The sequence below is a fragment of the Hemiscyllium ocellatum genome, chromosome 2 (genome assembly GCF_020745735.1).
Source record: "Hemiscyllium ocellatum isolate sHemOce1 chromosome 2, sHemOce1.pat.X.cur, whole genome shotgun sequence".
Taxonomy (NCBI): Eukaryota; Metazoa; Chordata; class Chondrichthyes; order Orectolobiformes; family Hemiscylliidae; genus Hemiscyllium; species Hemiscyllium ocellatum.
The window spans coordinates 105964280-105985793 of record NC_083402.1 but is presented as its reverse complement, the minus strand read 5'-3'; the positions used below and the strand labels follow the sequence as shown (position 1 = coordinate 105985793).

General features: G+C 38.9%; 1 long non-coding RNA gene across 2 annotated transcripts in view; it reads left to right on the top strand.

The window, feature by feature from the left end:
- The first annotated feature begins 1812 nt into the window (after positions 1–1812).
- Positions 1813–21514, top strand: part of LOC132828448 (uncharacterized) — an 84794-nt gene continuing 65092 nt past the window's right edge. For both annotated transcript variants that reach the window (XR_009646120.1, XR_009646122.1), the window contains exon 1: positions 1813–1876. This is a non-coding gene — a long non-coding RNA (uncharacterized LOC132828448). The remainder of the gene's footprint in view (positions 1877–21514) is intronic.

Genomic DNA, 21514 nt, shown 5'->3' with positions numbered 1-21514 from the left:
ATCCCCAAAACTGGTCTTTAAAGATAAAAGAGTAAGAATCATTCTTCAGTGATAGGGCAAAATATACTGAATCATATTCATTGCCTGTTATCATTATCAGTTGATATTTCACTCCATAAAGGAGCAGAACATTGATGGGATGCATAAAAAAAACCGCCAACTCATTATCACATGTTTTGACCGACCAATTAATTAAAATTTCAGTTCCATTTTATCTCCTGATAGATGCCTGTGGTTGTAGAAGATGGTTGTAATGGTTTGGACATCAAACTAAACTGTCAGCAAAACAACTCAAATAAAAATTAAATAAACATCTAGACTTGGGATTCTGTTCATAGAAGCAACTAATTTTTTATTAGGTTCTTACGGATTGCAGAATAACCAAATATTTTGTGTTCGATGAATGCAATATTTCACCAGAAAGAAAAAGTTGATGGGATTGCTGCAGTGACAGCTGGTGCTCCATATTAGAAGATCTGGAGGCTAGTTTCATTGACAGGCTCTTCTGGAGCCTTGCCTGATACATAATCTGGCTGCACAATGTTGTACAGTCCAAATCACCTGGAGTGCATCCTGTTGAAGGGTGGCTTGATAGCATTTTCTAAACCACTATCGTGAACCCAGAACAAAGCAAGTAGTCACGATGGATGTGCCCTGTGACCCAGCATTCATATTCTGATTGACTTCTGGAGTGTGAGCACATTACATGGTACAAGGCGGCAAACGTGAGCATGTTTTTATCATAACCAAAAGAATCAATAGATAATTAAATCTATGGAACCTTGAACTTTTTCTCATTGTGTTTTATGCATCAGTCTGTACATAAGCCGGAAAGAAAATAAGCAATACATTCTTACTATTAGAAATCTTATGCTGAATTTGTGAAGGATAAATTCTTTTCAAAACAGAATTGTGATATTTTGCTGTATCAGTATCATTTGAATAATTAAAATTTTAATACTTAATAAACTGTAATGTGTGTAGTTTTTCTAAGCAGTGTAGCAGAAATGTTTTAATTTCGTTTAAATTTACCCTGATATTTAACAAACAAACAATCACAGCACATGGGAAAAAATGTGCTACGCCTCTTGACTGATATGCATGATTTGTTGGTTATATATTGTGGTTTTGCAGTGAGACAGCCAGTCAGTAAATTCCTCTTTGTTAAGATTTTGGAACAGATGGACTACGTGACTGATGATTCAATAATTGCGCTCATTAAAAATCTGCCAGCTTTTAATTTTTCTTGCGTTCACCTAAAAAATTAGGAATGAGCAGGTTTTGTCACTGTCAGCATGCAGTTAATTAAGTTTGTGTTGATTTCCTGTGACTGTCTCTTATAAAGTGACATTTTTAAAAATTTAGCAGAGCAGTTAAATAATTTCTTCCCCAATCAATAAGGGTGACAAATCTCACAGCTGGGTCAACTTCAGACCCCAGCAATAATGCATTGTGTTTGCTGTAAAACAAGGTTATCAGCAGTTGCCAGTTTCTTCTCTTTCATTTGCTATGCTAGGTGAAAAACTTACTGAGATGACATGCATGGATTATAACTATATACTACAATTATAACTAGCTAACTATGACTATATGACTAAAACTGCACAGTTATATACAGGGATTACTCCCAATTCCAGCTGATTATGAATTGTGAGGTCACCATAAATTAGAAGCTCTTTAGGTACAGAATAAAATTCAAACTTATTTAACTTTTACAAGTGCCTTATATTAACTTAACAAAAATGAGTTAAGTCTCAAGAGACTTATGTATCAGGAGACTGTTGTCATTTCCATTCAGTATAGCCAGTCAGTGTCTGAACACAGGACGTAGAAGATTGCAAAGAAAATCACAGAGGGATTTTGTAAAACTAGAGAGGTAAGGTTTGGCCACACTGGGATCTTGGAGTTCGGACTGTAGGGTGAGTGCTCCTGGGGTTTGACTCAGCACAATTGGGGTCACTAGGAAGGGCAATCATCCAATTTGCTGTATAAGTGCATAACATTTGTTGCATGTATGATTGCATTTACATGCATGCCTGCTTTTGTTTTTGTACAGATTTTAATGTCTGCATGTTTGTACACTAATATTTTTGCATGGGGAATGAGTCCACAAAGGTTTATCAGCTCTGAAGAGGGCAAGCCTTCATCTTGGTAAAGCTAAGAAAGGCAGAGAATGGATTTTTGATTCATGTATTGCAAACTGAGGTTTGTCAGCACTGCAGAGTGAAGAGGTTAGCAGCATAGCTATGTGCATTTGGGAAGACATTTTTCCAGAGTAAATTGAACAAAGTTGACTGATTCTTGGACATATAAAAACTGTTTCTGGGAGAAACAATTATAACAGCTTACAACAAAAAAAGAGAAAAATCCCACTTTTTGTAACTCTTACCTTATCTCTGTGTCAGAAACAATTAATGAAAAATTGACAGACTTTGTGCAATATGTATCAAAAACAGATCAAACTGATTTTATGCCCATGATTCAACACAAGCAAGTTCATGTGATCAGTGTAACAGAGCTTGGTCAATCTGCGAATGTAACTGAGCCAATGGAGCTACAATGTGGTATACAAGAAAGTAAGGCATAAACTATTTCCTGCAGATTCAGGCTACAGACCTGAAATAAGCTGCATATTTCTCTGTCCTGCAAACTTTTACAGAAATTGATTCAAATTGTTGTCAATGGAGTGCAAAGTATTTTTAACTTTACCCCTCCCTGCAAATGATGGTCAAAAGAAGAGTCATGTTCACATTTGTAAAAAGATTTAGCATTCTGTATCACTTAAGCCTTCTAGTTACTTTAATTTGATATGTCTTTTAGGAAAGGAAATCTGCCATCTTTATCTGGTCTGGCTTACTCCAGGTCCCAGAATAATGTGGTCGACTCTTAACTTCCCTCTGGGCAGTTAGGCTTGGTCATTAAAACTGTTGCTGCCACTTGATATATCCTGAATTTACGTAAGTACACATATTTCTGTTGAAAGGTAATAAATCCACCCAAACGTTTAGAAAAAAACTAAATAAAAACCGAAAGAACTGCGGGGATGCTATAAGTCAGAAACAAAAACAGAAGTCGCTGGAAAAGCTCAGCAGGTCTGGCAGCACTTGTGAAGAGAAATCAATGTTAATGTTTCGGGTCCGGTGACTCTTCCTCAGAATTGGAAAAACAAAATCATGTTTTGTTCCTGACATCATGTCCAACTCAATTGAAACTTGGAAAGAGCAAACGAATAGGACTATTTTAGTCGATCTTTCACCAAAAAATCAGCACGGAAACAATGACCTCCCTCTGTGCTGTATGATTCTATGGCAATGCTGAAGCCCAAAAGTACAGTATATGCTAACATAAGACTGAACAGCACAGGAGCCCCCAGTGGCCTGGACTCCAACTGCAAGAACATTTAAAAGAGATAAACTTTACCAGCATTAACTGAAACAGTTTATTTTGTAACTGTTTACATATGCGTAAAACAGCTCAAATCATGAATGACAATGTGGACAGAGCCTTTGAACTCTGTCACATGAAAACTCTAAGACCAAAGGGTGACTGCTAAAGATCACTGACCTTTCCAAGTTTTGGTGATTTGACCAATTTTAAATGCCATATTTCTTTGGGCAGTTTCCAGAGAATAACTGGATAGGGATTCAATGATATTTGCTGCATCTTGACAGAATATTTCAATGCTCTTGGTTGTTAGCATCATTTTACAGCTGATATTTCCAGTCGTACTGTTTGTGATATCTTGACTTAATATTAAGATAGAATTTTTTGTGCAGTCATGTAGCTTCTTCAGTGTTGGGAAATAACAGATTGTCCACAATAGAATAAAGAATTTCTCTTGTATGTTTTCTTTGGATTATTCCTTGTGAAGAAAATTGTGAGTCTGCCACAACTTGAAGGAAATGTTGGTGTTATACGTCAATGACACATATTAAATTAATGAAATTTATTTGATTCATAAAAAAACAGAATGGTGATCCCAATCATTTTGAAATCTTGCTCCAGTTTTAAAAGAAGAGCAGTCATCTACAAAACCTTTATGACAGATACTTAGATTTGGCACATGTGATTCTGCAACTTATATCCATTCCATACAGACATCAATGCTTTCAATATATTTTAATGTATTGCTCAGAAAACTACAAGTAGAGGAAATGCTTAAAAGATATCCCCCTGTATAATCACATGGTCTCAATATTGGCTACTGTTCTATGCTGAACTCACAGACTTCAGTTTGTGAAGCTCCTAACAGCTCCTAACAGCTATTCTGTCATATCACTACGGTTGCACTTGATGCTAAATATAAACTGGATGTAATAGTATACTAGTAGACTGGACCAGTGTAGACTGGTTGTGATGCATCAATATCCATGGTCACACATTAAGCATTGTAACTTAGCCGGAGTTTCAAACAATAGCCAGTTCCTACAATATTATCTCGTTATGAGACAGAAGAGTCAGGAAAGGATGTAGCTGTAAGATGATGGAGTGGGAAAGATGGATTAGTGAGAAGAGAAGAATAACAATGAAACTTGAATTTTCCCAATTCATTTTGGAGGTTAGCTTCAGGATGCTCTGTCAAATTTTGGATCATCAGTCCCTTGTTCTGTCGATAGTGCTTTCTCCAGTTTGATATGTGTTATTGTGAGAATTTAGCTAAGAACCAAATACCACACTAGAAAATTGTAAAAATGGCCATTTAATCCTATAACAGCAATTGAAAATTCTACTACTAGAGGATTTATGTTTTTTTCTTAAAGTTACTCCTCAAAATGATTAGGTTCCAACATTAAAGGTGGATATCTACAGATTTATTAATCACATAGTAATAATGACTACTGACAAGAATTGAACATATACTAAATCACAATGCTTACAATAAAGCCATGCAAGATTTGGCTTGGAAATTTAAAACATATTGCACTTCCAAGTGCAACGTGCTTAGTTGGTTATCTAAATTTGAATTCCAAAATATCTGTCCTAACATTAAGTTTTTATAATTGGTACATAAGAATTCATAGGTTTCATATCGGTACCTTGTAATTTTCATTCAGCATTAATATTTTTAGTTTTTATCCATTTCACAGCTTGTGAGCATTATTGGCAAGGCTGGCATTTATTGCCCTTATTGCTCAATGGCTGTTAAGGGTTAACTACATTGTTATGGATTTGGAGTCACATGTAAGCCAGATCAGGTAATGATGGCCTTCCCTAAAGGATGTTTGTGAATCAAATAGGTTTTTCCAGACTTTTGTCAATGGTTTTATTCTTGTCATTAGACTCTTAATTCCAGACTTTTATTGATTTTAGTCTCCACCATCTTCCATGGCAGGATTTGAACTCCTACCCAGAACATTACCTGAGTCTCCGAATAGTAAAACAGTAATACCATGAGGCCTTTGTCTCCATATTCTCATGTCCTGTTCACTTATATCCCTAACTTTCTGAGTTTATCATATTAAATATGGACTGAGATGCATGACAGGAATGGAGGGGGTCTCCCAATAATAGGTTTCACTTTGTGTGGCACGGTGGCACAGTGGTTAGCACTGCTGCCTCACAGCGCCAGAGACCTGACTGTGTGGAGTTTGCACATTCTCCCCGTGTCCGCGTGGGTTTCCTCCGGGTGCTCCGGTTTCCTCCCACAGTCCAAAGATGTGCAGGTCAGGTGAATTGGCCATGCTAAATTGCCCGTAGTGTTAGGTGAAGGGGTAAATGTAGGGGTATGGGTGGGTTGCGCTTCGGCGGGTCGGTGTGGACTTGTTGGGCCGAAGGGCCTGTTTCCACACTGTAAGTAATCTAATCTAATCTTTGGTCCTACTAAATTTAAAGAGAGGAAGTTATTGGATTGAATGTTTGAAAGTCATGATGGTAAAACTGTCAGTGTTTTTAAAAATATATTCATGGGATGTCGGCATCAAGTTTGTAGTAATTTCCCCCTCTGAAACTGACAGCAACATCTGAGCTCCTTAAACACAAAAGTAAATGCAGAAGCTGTTGTCAGTGGTTCCAAATAAATTAGGTCATTTGCTTTGAAGCATGCAGCATTATTTAGCATTCAATATTTAGGTAATGAAACCATCTCCTACAAAATGTTACTTAGCCAAACTTGTGTCATCCCTGTTAAAATCAGAGTTTGGCAGATTGGGGCCAGGATGAAGGCGCTTTTTTTACATGACCCAGAGTAAAGGGTTTTTTAATTGCTCTTATATCGATTTTAAATAAGTGTTTATTTACACAACTGATGTGAATAAAGGAGGCTATTTTGCCTATCATGTGCTTGCTTCTATTAAAATAAAGCTCCAGAGAGATAAAAAAAAATACAGGCTGTCAATAAATTGTCGCCTATGCAGCAATATTGCAGATCATTGAAAATATAGTCCAGACTTGTCAGGATGCCCTTTACTTTCCTGGCATCCAACAATGACAAAGCATTGTTAAAGGTAGATTTAGAACTTTCAATGACCACAAATTGTTGTGGGCCATTATGCTTACTAAATATGCTCTAAACATTTTTTTACAGCCCCTTGTCAACTGAAGTAAGGGGAAAAGTAATCAATCCCATTGTTAGGCAGAGGTTGATTTCCGTTCAAAGAATCTGTCTAATTCTCAACAGAAGTGCACTAAAATATTACAATTCTCATTTATGAATGGCATTTAAAAAAACGTCAGAAGATTGATTTCCCTTCTCAAACAAAAACAAAAGCTTTGCTTTCAAATTGTAAAATCACAATTGATGCATGCATCCATCTACATTCACACCCATAATTCACTCAAAGTACAAGCTAATGCTTTTCTCATTGCTGGATTTGAATAAAGCACAATCTCTGAAAGATTAAAACTGCTTCATTATACATAGCAAAATGCTAATAAACAATTTAAGTGCTTCAAACTGCATTCAGCAGGGGAAAAAAAAAAGCTCTCTCTCTGGCTAAAAATAGAAAATAAGAATACTTGTGTCATGTAATAGTCTCAGCTACCTTTAATCAAGCCTGTTTTTAGTTTAATTAATAGTCATTTCTACACAGACAATATTCCCTTTACAGTGACACATCTTTCCATTTGTTACATGTTTGTTTTACTTATGCAATAACATAGAGAGAAAAAGAAATGGTCTTCAGGATGAGGCATTTAGTAAAGATGGTCGACAAAATTGCATCTTGTATCCAGGCTATAATTAGGCAAACAAAACCAACCAGGATATGCACAAGATAGATTTCTTCAGCTAAACTGTCCGACAAACATTTGCCTTCCAAGTTTTATGAACTCAGTAGACTCCAGTAATTGCTGCATTATCAGCTTTTAGAAGTACCTTCCTTTATGGGAATTTACTCCTCTCTGTTTGTTTCTGCTGCACCTTTTAGTAAGTGACTTGGTTAATGCAGGTGTATTTCAGACATTAGTGAGATAATTGACACTTCTAATCAAAGATGACATGTCACAAATACCAATTCAAGATAACAATATGACTTTATTCAAATGTTGAATTGCAGTGACACACACAAGTAAATAGTCTGAATAGATGCATTAATATTGGAAGTGAATTAGTTCAAGAGCAATTTATGACAGCTGGACTTTGGGTTAAATGAAGCAGTTTTGCTTCTTGAAATTTAGCTGCAAGTTCTCCTTGTTGTTTATAAGCATTCTCTACAGTCTGAAACAATTGGGGTGTCACCAAACAGAGAACTGCATGCGCCGCATCTGAAGAAGAAGATAGCTGCAATCAAGTAATGTCTGAAAAAATCTTTTCCTGATTTGAGATATGGATTGTAAAAGAGGCTCCATTCATACATCCTTCTAAAGCTCTCAGGCCATAAAATATCAAAGCAGAATTTGGCCATGTAGCCCATCAAGTCTTATGCAGTGACTACAATAAATGAGCTGGTAATGCAGGCTCCAGTTCACAGATACATGTTGAGACCAATGTTTAGGTGCAGATATAGTTAATCAGCTGAGTTGCACCTCAAAATTAATCAACAAGCCAATGTGCTTTCCACAAAAATGGCTTCCAAACTTTTGTATTATCATCAGTCACAGATTAAGACCTCTATATATTCATTTCAGTTTGTTTAAAAAATGTTCCCTGCTCTCCAGTGAGAAATTTCTCTAATTTTTCTCCTAAATGGCCTTCTTTCATGTCAAAATGCTTGTACTTCCATGTTTTTATCTTCCCTTTTCTCTTAACGACAGTGAAAGATGCTGAGCTGCAATTCAATTAAGATGAGCAGCCTTTAGTCACTCTCTCAACCATTCTTTTTCATGCTTGTCCATTTGGCAACTGTTGTCAGGCTTATATGAACAAGCAGCATCCACTGATTCTGGCCTTTATGATAATTTTGACATTGATTTTTTGACTTGAATTATTTCTCCTCACACCATTAATTAAAAGTAGGAAATTCTTCTTTCGATGGTTTTGTACAATACTGGGAGTCAAATTACCTCACTAGTATTCATTTTCTCCAAAAGATGAATTGGCATAGAAAGTTAGCTCAAACAGTGGTTTATATCGTATTAGCTCTCATCATAAACAGGGCTAGGTATTCAGTTCCATTACAATCAAAAATGTCTAGCTTATTTTCTTTCTCCAACATGCTCCCCAGTCCGCACTGTTTCCATCCTACACTCTCCTGACTCTCCATACTCTTTCTACTCTCCATTCTCCATACTCTCCCTGACCAACAATCATCCCACTACCCACATCCCCCATCTCACTGACTCCACACTCTCCCACCCCACACTCCCTACTCTTCATATTTCCCCCACTGCCCTCACTCAAATACCTTCCCCTCTCCCACACCCCATCCTCTCCCTGATCCCACCCTCTCTCTACACTCCACATTCTGCCTGACCCCACACTCTCCACACTTTCCTCAATCCCAGACTCTTCTTGATCCCACAGTCTGCATAATCCTATTTGTCACACTCACTGTGACTCTATACGCTCCCATCCTTAAAATCCCCTTTGTCCCTTCACTGTCCCTCTCCAACACCTTTCCTAACCCACAGTCACATATAACAACACAAACCCATATTTTGCCCATTCCTTACTGTCCCTGACCCACATTTCACTTTGACCCCACACTCTCTCTACGTTTCACACTCCCCACCCCAAAAGCTGCCTGAGCCTACACTTTCCCTAAACCCACAGTCTCCTTGACCCATATCTCCCATTTCCTTCTCTCCCCAACCACATTGGGGACTCCAAACTCTCTCTGACCCCACATTTGTTGTAATTTGTTGTAGTTTTGGGCAGAGCAGTTGCCATGCCAAGCTGTGATACATCTGGATAGGATGCTTTTTTTACTGTCTTTCTTTCACTTTCTTTACTGTCCCTGACCCCACAATCTCCCTGACTCCACATTCTCCCCACTCTGCCCTCTCCCTGACCCCACACTGTCCCTCACTCTCCATTCTCCACATTCCCTACTGTTCCTGACCCCACACACTCCCAATTCTCCACTCTCCTGGCCACAGACTCTCTTCACTCCTCATCTAAGCACTTGTAACAAATCAGCATCTGAAGTGCACTCAGCCTGATTATAATATGATGTTGCCTCAATTTTGACATTATATAAAACATTACAATCTACATCTAACAGTGAAAGACCCATTAATGTATCCAGTCTGTGCCACACACATGTCCTTGGCAATCCCAATGCATCCACCATGTTCCCTTTAAAATGTAACTGTTATGCTGTAACCTGCAATGTTCAGATGGCACAGGCTGTATGTGGTGCCTTTCATATTGCTGTGTCCCTGTGCAGAGCTGAGAAGTAGTGTTGCACCCATGTCATCAGGAGATTCATGCAACCCAGACTCTCCCTGCACAACTTCAACAATAAGATGTCTGCTGCAGCAGTAATGGAGATTGGCTTCAAGTGCTTCTGAGTGCTACCCAGAAGCTTCCAATCATCAAAATTCACTCCACTTGCAAAATTAAGGTTTTCTGAGCCTTTAACTGCCTTGCTGCCCATCTCATCCAGCCCCTCCTGTCGAAAAGACCTACTGCCTTCATCTAGATCTTCCATGGAAACGCTTACTTTCTTCTCTTGGCATAAACAATTGGGCAAGGAAAGGGGTAGGGGTGCAAGATCCAGTCATCAAGGATTCCAACTCACTTTCCTTTTTTACCTGCTAGAATTTTAGATTTATCATTCAAATCGAAAAAGAAAACTGGTCCAAATACCTGAATTTGTCAGTTGACTGTTTTGACCAGTTACCCTGGATCGATCGATAATGTAGTGTGAATGGTACATTTTTCATTTTTTTCACATTGTATATTTAAAATATTGTGACATGCTGATCCAGAGTTTAGCCTCCATCAGATGAATATTTGTGAAAAAAACAAGCAAGTTTAAAGAAATGACCCTTACAATCTTATTCATCATGCAATTATACATTGCCAACATTTACATCATCTCCCAATTTCGGTGTGAGGAAAAATATGCATTTTGTTAGACCATAGCTCAGATTGTATACCAAGATCAGTTTATTGAATATGAACTAGTGCTCAACATATTTATATTAATTAAAATTTTTGTACCAATCTGCACAATGTCTGGAAAACGGTCTCCTAACCTTTCAGACACATGTCAACTGTGGCAAAGCTTACACAATATAACAAACTACAATTAAAAGTTTAGTAGAATTGCTGACAATAATGCATCCCTCCCCAATGAGCTCAATGCATTCTTTGCACATTTTGAACTGTCAGTGAAATGATGTCATTTGCCCCAGCAACCTCGGATGCAGCTGTACCCACAGTCACCACTGCAGATATCAGATTCTTGAGGGTGAACCCATGGAAAGTTCCTGGCTGAGATGAAATCTCTACTCATGCACCCAAATCTTGCACAGATCATCTTGTGCTGGTATTCACAGACATCGTTAACCTCTCCTCGCTATGATGTGAGGTTCCCACCAGGTTCAAGAAGGCCACAATCGTCCGAGAGCCAAAGAAAAATCAGACAACATGCCTTAATGACTACCATCCGGTGGCTCTGATATCCATAATTATGAAGTGCTGCAAGAAGTTAGTTATGGCATACATCAACTCCAGCCTGCAAGATTGCCTTGACCGCTCCAAGTCGCCTACTGTCACAGAAATGGCACGGTGGCTCAGTGGTTACTGTCCCTGATTCGATTCCACTCTCAGGAGACTGTCTGTGTGGAGTTTGAACGTTGTCCTCATGTTTGGGTGGGTTTCTTCAGGGTGCTCTGGTCTCCTCGCACTGTCAAAATGTGTGCAAATTAGGTGAATTGGCTTTGGGAAATGCAGGGTTACAGGGATAGGTTTGGGAGTTGCATCTGGGTGAACTGCTGTTCGGAGGGTCAGTGTGGACTTGTTGAATGGAATAACCTGGTTACACATGATATGGATTTTATCATTCTTTTATGATTCTATGACAATAGGTCTGTGACAGACATCATCTCCCTGGCCCTACACTCATTCCTGGAACATCTGGATAACAAGGACACCTACATCAGACTCCCATTTATTGACTTTAGCTCTGCCTTCAATACTTTTAATTCCAACAAGACTGATTTGCAAACTCTGAGACCTAGGACACTGGTCCCCCCCTCTGCAACTGGAGACTTGACTTCTTGACCCCACACAGCAATTAGTAAGGTTAAGCTATAACACCTTCTCCTTAATAATCTTCAACACCAGTGCCCCACAAGTCTGCATACTCATCCCCTTACTACATTCCTAATATACTCACAAATGTGTGGCCAAATTCAACTCTAATTCCATTTACAGATTTGCTGATGATGCCACTGTAGAGGGTCGGACCTCAAACAGTGATGGGCTGGAGTACAGGAAAGAAATAGACAGCTTATTGGCATGGTGTGAAGTCACCAATCCCTCCCCGAAAGGCAGCAAAATGAAGGAGCTGGTCATTGACTTCAGGAAGTGACATGGAAGACACGCCCCATCTGTATCAATAATACTGCAGTGGAGGTGGTCAAGAGATTCAAGTTCTTAGGAGTAAATATCATCAATGATCAATCCTGATCCACATTGATGCTACAGTGACGAGAGCACACCAACACCTCTACTTCCTCAGAAGGTTAAGGAAATTCAGCCTGTCCACAATGACTCTGACCTAGCTTTATAGATACCATAAAAAGCATCCCATCCAGATGCATCACAGCTTGGCATGGCAACTGCTCTGCCCAAAACTACAACAAATTACAAAAGTTGTGAACGCAGCCTAATCCATCATGAAAACCAGCTTCCCTTCCATTGACTCTGTTTGTACTTCTCACTGCCTCAGGGAAGCAGCCAATAGAATCGAAGAACCCTTTCACCCTGGTTATAGTGTCTTCCACCTTCTTCCATCGGGCAGAAAATACAAAAGTTTGAAAACGCGCACCAACAGATTTAAGATTGGCTTCTTCCCGCTGCTATCAGACTTTGGAATAGACTTCTCATATATTAAAGTTGATCTTTCTCTGCACTTTCTCTCTAGCTGTAACACTATAGTCTGCATTCTGTTCTATTTTCCTGATGTGTCTATGTAAGGTACGATTTGTCTGGTGAGCACACAAAACAATACTTTTCACTGTAACTCAGTACATGTGAGGATAATAAATCAAATCAAATCCTCAAAAGTGGTCATTAGCACCCACGTGGTTCAGCTACTAGAGTTTTCAGACTGTGCTCAACCATGCTGTTGGCTTCAGAATGGCTTTTCACGGACTAAGTTAGCCAAATAGAGAACTGTGCAATTGTTCAGTAGACAATGACACCGTTCACTTCATATAGTCGAGAAAGAGGACATACAGCCCATCTTGAATGAACTTGATTGACTTCAGTGGTATGTTCATTAATACCAGTATGTGAGTTGTCACCTGCCTCTATGACTGATATTAGGTATTAGTTGGCTGTCTAGGATTCTCAGTAAATACTCCTACTGGTGCAATCTGTCTCAACATAGCAGGGTTTTAAGATGAGGATGGCTCATGGCAGGGAGCTGATGTCTCTAAGCAGATAAGGCACATGCATTCAATGAAAGTGTCAAGCATGCATTGTGAAGGCTTGTGGCGCAGTGATAGTGTCTCTACCTCAGAGCCAGAAGGTCATAACTTATCTGAACTGGTTGATTAAAAATATCTGCTGTCAGTAGTCAATTGTAATGTCAGTAAATTTCCAAAGAGCATTTCTGCAACTGCTCAAAATACAAATTTCAATAATTCACATCTAATTCAACAGCTTGTTACCCCCTTGACAGATCTGAAGGCAAGATAGTGTTGTTCATCTTTTGGCTGGTGCTATTAGCAAATTTAAGAGGCATCTAGAGGAAGAAATCAAAAAGAATGAGGCAATTTCATTAAAATGCGATACTCCCAAATAGAAACGAATGAACTTTAGCAAGCATTTCTAAAGGAGGAAAATATAGACTATGTAGGCTCACAGTGCCTCATGGCAGCAATTTGTTTTACTAGTCCATATGATTGCATGCTCATTTATTCTGCTGTAACAGGGATTGATTATTTGCTCTACACTGGTCAATCAATTTTCTGTAAAACTGCAAAGTTTAAATCACTCAATTTGAATGATATTGGCCAGTTTGTTATTCCCTCCACTGTATTCTGTCAGTTGTTGAAAAGCTGAAAAAAATACAATGTTTCAGGTTTGCAAAGATTACTCAAAGGAATTTCTTGCTCTTTGGTGAGAGAAATGTATCATTGGGCTATTAATGCAGCATTTTATGCAGAAGCCATGGTAATTTACCAGCTACAGTAAGATAGAGCCTTCTAATAGAATGCAAGCAACAATAATGCAAATTAACATCTAAATAATTGGAAATGACCCACTTAGCATTTGTTAATGACTATGACTTATTTTCATCTGGCAGTAGTAAATGCTGGAAAACATTATGAAAACACATAAGGTATCTATCCGGGACTGTGATCTGCATGTTTGGCGAACAGAATTTATTTTGAAATGGTGGTAATATGAAATTACTCTGGGTGAAACTGTATCTGGTTGTAGTTGTCAAGAGGATTGTAAAAGGTAACTTCTGTTAAAAAAAAATGACATGGCTTAAATCCATAGTTTAACATTCAACGAGGAGGAGGTTCAGATTAAAACTCCAGGCTGCTGGCAACCAGCCCTCAACTGCCTTTCTGATTGCCTATGCTTCAGATCCTGCCTTCCCTTCACAATGCGTCACCTCTGGAAACAACACAAGATTCCAGAGGTTGCAGGTACTAATTTAATGTTGTAATGAGGCTGACAGAGCAGTTTACCATGATGCTCTCACCGTCAGTCTGTTCAGAGGTGATCCAATACCCAAGTTCCCATTCCACTGTTTTTACCTTCAGAAGCATCTGGGATGTTACCTAATACCTAATATTATGGAGGCAATATTGGGGAAGGGGTGGTGGGTAACCAACACCAATCATTCAGAGCTGCTTGAGTTCAATTAAAGGGATTTTCCAGTCAGATTATAGGGTCCCTCAGGGGGTGGGGCCTTTTTAGATGACTGCAGGCAATCTCCTGATTGTAATTTGGGGAGGGAGGGTGCTGGGGGACAACATCTAGATGCCTGGGTGTTGGAGCTGCCACAGACCACTGTGTAAAAGTATCCCACCTTCTACCACACCATTTAAATAGTTTACCTCCGCACCACCATCCCACAGTGGTGGCATGGCTGCAAAGCCTTTTTGTTAACTTGAAGTTTAAAACCTTTGGAGTGGCAGGTTGCCCTAATTTCAACGCGCTGTCTCTCTCACTTCCAACATAATCTGCTGTTGTTGCTTTCCAGTCTGATGTCTCTGATGAGGCGTCCCACTTTACGAGGGTCCATGCTGCCCTCAGTTCAATGCCAAGCAGTCCCCAAAAGAGTGCCCTCCCCAACAAAGCCATGACATGTGACTGATTCCCTCCCAGAGGGAATATTGAATACAGTCGGTTCTGCTATAACATGTTTCTTCCCTGTGAATTGGCTATAATGCGATTGAATAATTTAGACTATTATTTGTAGAACATTCTTTATCTGTATTGGCTATAATGTGATTCTGGTCCCATTGTTTTAAATGGTGCTGTTACTATGTGATTTTCTTATATCTTGGGATTGCACAAGAACTGAACTATGGTGTTATGGAAGAACAGACCTTTTATTCTTGTGGCTGGAGAGAAAATCCAACCTTGGATTTTGGTTAGTGTCGATTCAGTATTGGCCATTCATTTTTTTGAATTGATTTGCCAGCTTCAATGTGATCCATCGTGTGTGATCAATATCCAGTAGAGGATGAAATGATGTGAGCTCCAGACAAAGGAATTAGACAGACATGTAAGTTCTTCAGCTGGACACTGGTGAATATCAGAGCATGAGAAAAGTTCAGTACAGTAACATGGAGGATTAAAGAAGTCTTCTTCCATTTTGCCAATGATATTGAATGGTTACAGGTTTTCTCAAGACATGTTTACTGCTGAGCCATTTGAATTTGGTAAAAAGTATTGGGTATCACTGGAGGTGGAGGGGAGAATTTTGTCTCATCTATGATTTGGATACAGAAAAGAATACTTCATTAAATGTAGCAATCACACTTATCATGAGCCTATGGCCTAGCTATCTTGCAAAAGCCAAAACAGAAACTTTTAACCCTATTCAGCTAATGAAAACATACCCTCCTGGATCCTGTATTCTTCTTCTATTATCGCCGTTCAAGTGCAACAACATTCTCTTGAAGCCAATTAGGTCTTTCTTTAAATATGCAGACTCCAGTGATTCGCTGGCAATCATCTTTAATTTCTTTCTGGCCGCAGGAGAAATGTCAGCGGACTAGAGGACAGCCAATATGCTACTGTTGTAATAAACAGGAGCAAGGGAACTATAGGCCTATCAATCTAACTTGGTGGTGGGGAAGTTATTGGATGTAATTCTGAAGAACAGAGCAATCTGTACTTGAAGAGACAGGGCTTAATCAACAACAGTCAGTGTGTTTTTTCTCAGGAGCGGTCTGACCATGTCGATTGAATGTTTCCTGTGTGAAGTGGGGTTCCACAGGGATCAATGTTGGGGCTCTCACTGTTTAAGGCATATATAAACAGTTTAGGCTTTGAGTTAGCAGGGCTGATCAATAAATTTACAGATGATATGAAAGCTGTTTTGGTGAGGAGGGGAGCCTTAGATTACAGGAATATATAGTTGTGCAAGATAGAATGACCCATCAGTGCAAATGGAATTCAGTCTGGATAATTACGGGATAATGCACTTGGGCAGGACAAACAATGCAAAGGAACACATGATGGACAGTTTGACCCTGAGAAGCACTGTGGATCAGAGGGAGCTTGGTGTGTCCATATCCTGGTTCCTTAAGGTATTAGGACAGGTGAATAATGTGGTTAAGAAGGTATATGGTATACTTGACTTAATTAGCTGAGGCACAGAGTTTAAAAGCAGTGAGATTATGCTGAAACTGTATAAAAAATTGGAGCAGCCACAGCTAGAGTATTGTTTGCAGTTCTAGACTTCACACTGTGGGAGGGATGTGATTGCACTGGAGAGGATACAAAGGAGATTTAGCAGGATATTGCCTGGGCTGGAAAGTTTTTAGTTTTTAATTAAATTCGATGAGATTATTTTCCTTTGAGTAAATGGGGACTGAGAGAAGTAATGATTGAGATGTTTTAAATTATCAGGAGGGCCTTGACAGGAAGGACACGAAGAATATTTTCCCCTTGATGTAGGAATCAATGGCCAGGGGCATAGTTTTAAGGTAAGGGGCAGGAGGTGTGAAGGAGACATGAGGAAAAATTCTTTTCACCCAGAGGCTGTTGGGAATCTAGAACTCACTGCCTCTAAGGATGGTAAAGGCAGAAATTCTCATAACATTTAAGAACTATTTAGATTGCATTTGTAATGCCAAAGCATTCAAGGTTACAGGCCAAGTAATGGAAAATAGGATTAGAATAGCAATGTAGCTGTTTTGTCTGGCACGAACTCAATGGGCTGAAAGGTCTTTTTATTTGCTGTATATCTCTATGACTCTATGCTGGGAATACTTATTAAGTTGGTGCCCAATGTGTTCATATTACAGCTTTCAGTAAACTGATTATTTCAGCATTCTAATTCAATTTATTACAACTATACATTTGAAAAGTAATTTTTTTAAAAAGGATTTTTGCTATACCTCTCAGAGGTATTTTCCACAGTACAGATATTTAGCCTGGTTACAACTCTCTTGAATTGGGTTTTTTTGAGAAATCTTAAAACTTACTGCAACAAATGGTGTGATGCAACTGTAGTGAAACCTTTATTAAAAATGTGAAGGGGCCCTGGATGTAAGATGTTATGCAACTTGCAGCAATCTAACTATGATGGGTCTGGAAAGGAGTCCTGACTCCCTATAAGGCTTTTGACCTTAGTTGATCGGGTTCTGGAGAAACAGTGTCAAACAAGCTCCCCTTGCATGACTCTCTCTGATTTAATATTGTGATTTGGTTGTAAGTCTGTTGCGAACTGCTTCATAAACTGGAACTCAGTTTTCTACACATGCCTGGAGATCTTAAAAGTATCAATGTTTAAATTGAGCTTTAATCCCTTTCACTGTAGTCACAAAATGAATCACAAATCATTGTAAGGCATTTTCTGAGGTTCTGGAGTGGGTATTGCATGGGGTGCAAACAGGGTATTAGTGTTCCCAAAACTTCATTGTTTTACTGGTTCATGCTGCAGTAGCTTCCCTTTTTGCTTCATTCCAGAAATGGGTGCTTAGAATCTCTGTCTGCTTCAGATGGAAAATCATGTTTCATGGTCTAATAAAGGTTGTGTGCTCATACCATTCTTATACACCAGCCAGTTTGAATACTTGCAATTGGCAACAGCCAAAGATGAGCAATTACAAGAGTTGAAAATGTGTTGCTGGAAAAGTGCAGCAGGTCAGGCAGCATCCAAGGAGCAGGAGTATCGACGTTTCGGGCTGAAGAAGGGCTCATGCCCGAAACATCGATTCTCCTGCTCCTTGGATGCTGCCTGACCTGCTGCACTTTTCCAGCAAAGCATTTTCAGCTCTGATCTCCAACATCTGCAGTCCTCACTTTCTCCTCCAATTACAGGAGTTGCAAAAGATCATAATCCAGGGTTGGTCTGCCATATTAAAGAAATACCTGAGAAGGTTTGGTCACTTCAGCTATGCAGAAGCAGATTTGATTTACAATGACAAGTCATTTTCCAAGGGCAAAAAAGTCCTCAAACCAGAAGCACAATGCCAAGTTATCATGATCCAAAACACATGTATATTGAATGCAGAAGACAGAGAACACAAGTCAATGCACTGCCAGAATGGTGCTAACAGTGTGAGCGTGGTTTACACACCAAGTCAAATTAACCTGAAGGACTCTCCTTCTCAATCACTCCCTTTGCTTAAGGCATGGTAATACACTCTAATAAGACAGCAGTACCACGGTCCAATAGGATTTTGGTGACCTTATCTTTAAATGGGGAATGACTCATATCACATGGTCACCACTGCACCCACACTCGAGCAGGCAAGCAAAACATATGGTACATGCTATCCAGTCAATGATCATTATGTTTTGAATAACAAAGAAGAATTTTATGTTGTATTGCTGCATTTTCATGGAATATAAATGGAGAAAGTATTACTATCGTGAGCACAATAGTAATACTATCTCCATTCATATTTCATGAAAATGCAGCAACGTAACAAAAAGGTGAGAGGCAAAAGATTTAAAAGGGACCAGAGGGGCAATTTTTTCACACAGAAGGTGGTTTGTGTGTAGAATGAACCATCAGAGGAAGTGGTAAATGCAGGTACTTTTACAACATGTAATAGACATTTGGATAGGTACATGAATAGAAAGATTCAGAACATAGAACATTATAGGCCCTCAATGTTGCGCCAACCTGTAAAACCAATCTAAAGCTTATCTATCCTACACTATTCCATTTTCATCCATATGTTTATCCAATGACCATTTAAATGCCCTTAAATTTGGCACGTCTTCTACTGTTGCAGGCAGTGTGTTCCATGCCCCTACTACTCTCTGAGTGAAGAAACTACCTCTGACATCTGTCCTATATCCTATATCATCCCTCAGTTTAAAGCTATGTCCCCTCATGCTAGCCATCACGATTCAAGGTAAAAGGCTCTCATTGTCCACCCTATCAAACCCTCTGATTATTTTGCATGTCTCAATTTGCCTTTGAGACATGTAAAGGTCCATCAGCCTTTCCTCATAAGATCTTTCTTCTGTACCAGGGCAACATCCTAGTAAATCTCCTTTGAACCCTTTCCAAAGCTTCCACATCCTTCCTATAATGCAGTAATCAGAACTGTATGCAATACTCCAAGTGCAGCTGTAACAGAGTTTTGTACAGCTGCAGCATGACCTCGTGGCTCTGAAATTCAATCCCTCTACCAATAAAAACTAACACACCATATGCCTTTTTAACAACCCTATTAACCTGGCTGGCAACTTTCAGGGATCTATTACATGGATATTGTGAATTATCTCCCTCTCATCTACACTACCAAGAATCTTACCATTACCCCAACACTCTGTATTCCTGTTGTTCCTTCCAAAGTGAATCATCTCACATGTTTCCACATTAAACTGCATTTGCCACCTCTCAGCCCAGCTCTGCAGCTTATCTATGTCCTTCTGTAACCTGCAACATCCTTCAGCACTATCCACAATTCCACTGACCTTCGTGTCATCCATGTTTAGAGGGAAATGGACCAAAAACAGGCAAGGGAGACTGTTTAGTTTGGAAAATTTGATCAAAATGGACTAGTTGGACTGAAGGATCTGTTTCTATGCTTTATGACTCTGTGACTCTTCATGCTCAAAGGTGAGTGCAAACAATCAGCAGCCTACTGAGAGACAGAAGAGAATGAAAGAGATATATGATGAGTGACGGATGGAGAATTATCAAAACTATGCACTGGCAGAAGGTGTGAGTTAGAAATACAAATACAAATACAAATACCTGGATACCAGCAAACATTTCTAAAATGTGTAAGCAGCCCAGAACATACCAAGTCCTTCTTGACCATGGTCCTCCATTTCAAAGAAATAAAAGCCAGCTCAATGTATTATATACCATCATGCATGAGGAGAGTTGGGAAGAACGCTTTAACAGTGGTAATGGTTTTGAGGTGATGTTCAATGACAGCAACTAGATGCAAGACAACCAAGTTGTCAAGTGAGGGCAACCGAGAACTGCTCAAAGTCAATCATTAGATCAGGATGACTTGTCAAACCTCTGAAGTATTACACTAAAGTTTCAGATGTTAATCTTATTTTGTCTGTTTCATAATTATTGAATTGACAACACGTGTCTATGTACAACCACATATGTATGTTTAGGATCATTATTTTCCTTTGAACAAAAGGGGATACTAAGTTAAGTTTCATTGTCAGTATATTAATATTCCTTTCAGAGAAACAGTACTATAGTATGACTTTAAGAAACGTGCTCATGATATCTTCACTCTATCACAGCATGTAACATGATGGTATGAAAGTCTCATACTCCACCCTGTCAGGCATCATTTGAAACATGTTATTTGCTCATTTGCAATCTAATGTTTGCATAATCATTAGCTGTATTAAACATCTGTTGGATTCTTCAATCTCATGATATCAATCTCAGATGCAGTTTCTTATGTTATGAGGGATTGCTCCATCAGTAAAAAATATCCTGCTGGTGTCAATCTCAGACTAGCAGATTTTCCATCATCCCAACTCTAGGATCTGGAAACAGCATACCAGAAAGAAACGCTTCAATGATTTTGTTAAGTAATTGTAAGCAGAGTAAATCATCAGCAATGTTTTCAACATCAGTGACATATTACAGACAAATAACAATTGTTTTCAGTGATAGGAGGTGCAACTGCACCAACCTTTTTGTAAATGTTAAGGGTTTAATTCAATTTTAATTTTTAAAAAGCATTGCTACATCCAAGGTTCTAGGGTGATGAGGGTGGACGTAGAGGTCAGGAATATATTCTCACGTGTGAATGACAGGATAAGTGCCTTGTGATGGTTAGAAAGGTTAAAGTACCAACGTTAAAATCAAGGCAACATTGAGCTATTTTGCTTAATGGAGGGGGATTTGATGACTTCAGATACATTCATAATGTAAATGAAGCCAAAATGCAGAATATGTCTGTAAGATGGTAGCACACTTCTCCACTGTGATACATATTTTTTATCAGGAATGTAAAAGACAATGCGTTTGGACTCTTTTCTTCAATGCAATACCATATGAACTGTATAAAATATTCACATTCTAGTGAGATAGTACATTTTAAGCATATTAATTCTTTGAATACCATATCTATGTGTTATATTTGCAATCATTTGTATGTTTTTGTTATATTTTTCTACCAATGGGAAGAGCTTGAAAAAAGCTAAGGCTCCCTCAGAATGAATCTTCACTCACTATTAGAACATGAGCTTCCATTTTCCATGAGAAAAATTAAATGACTACAACAGCAAGCAATTGCAGTTTAATTTCTATTTTGTCTGTGT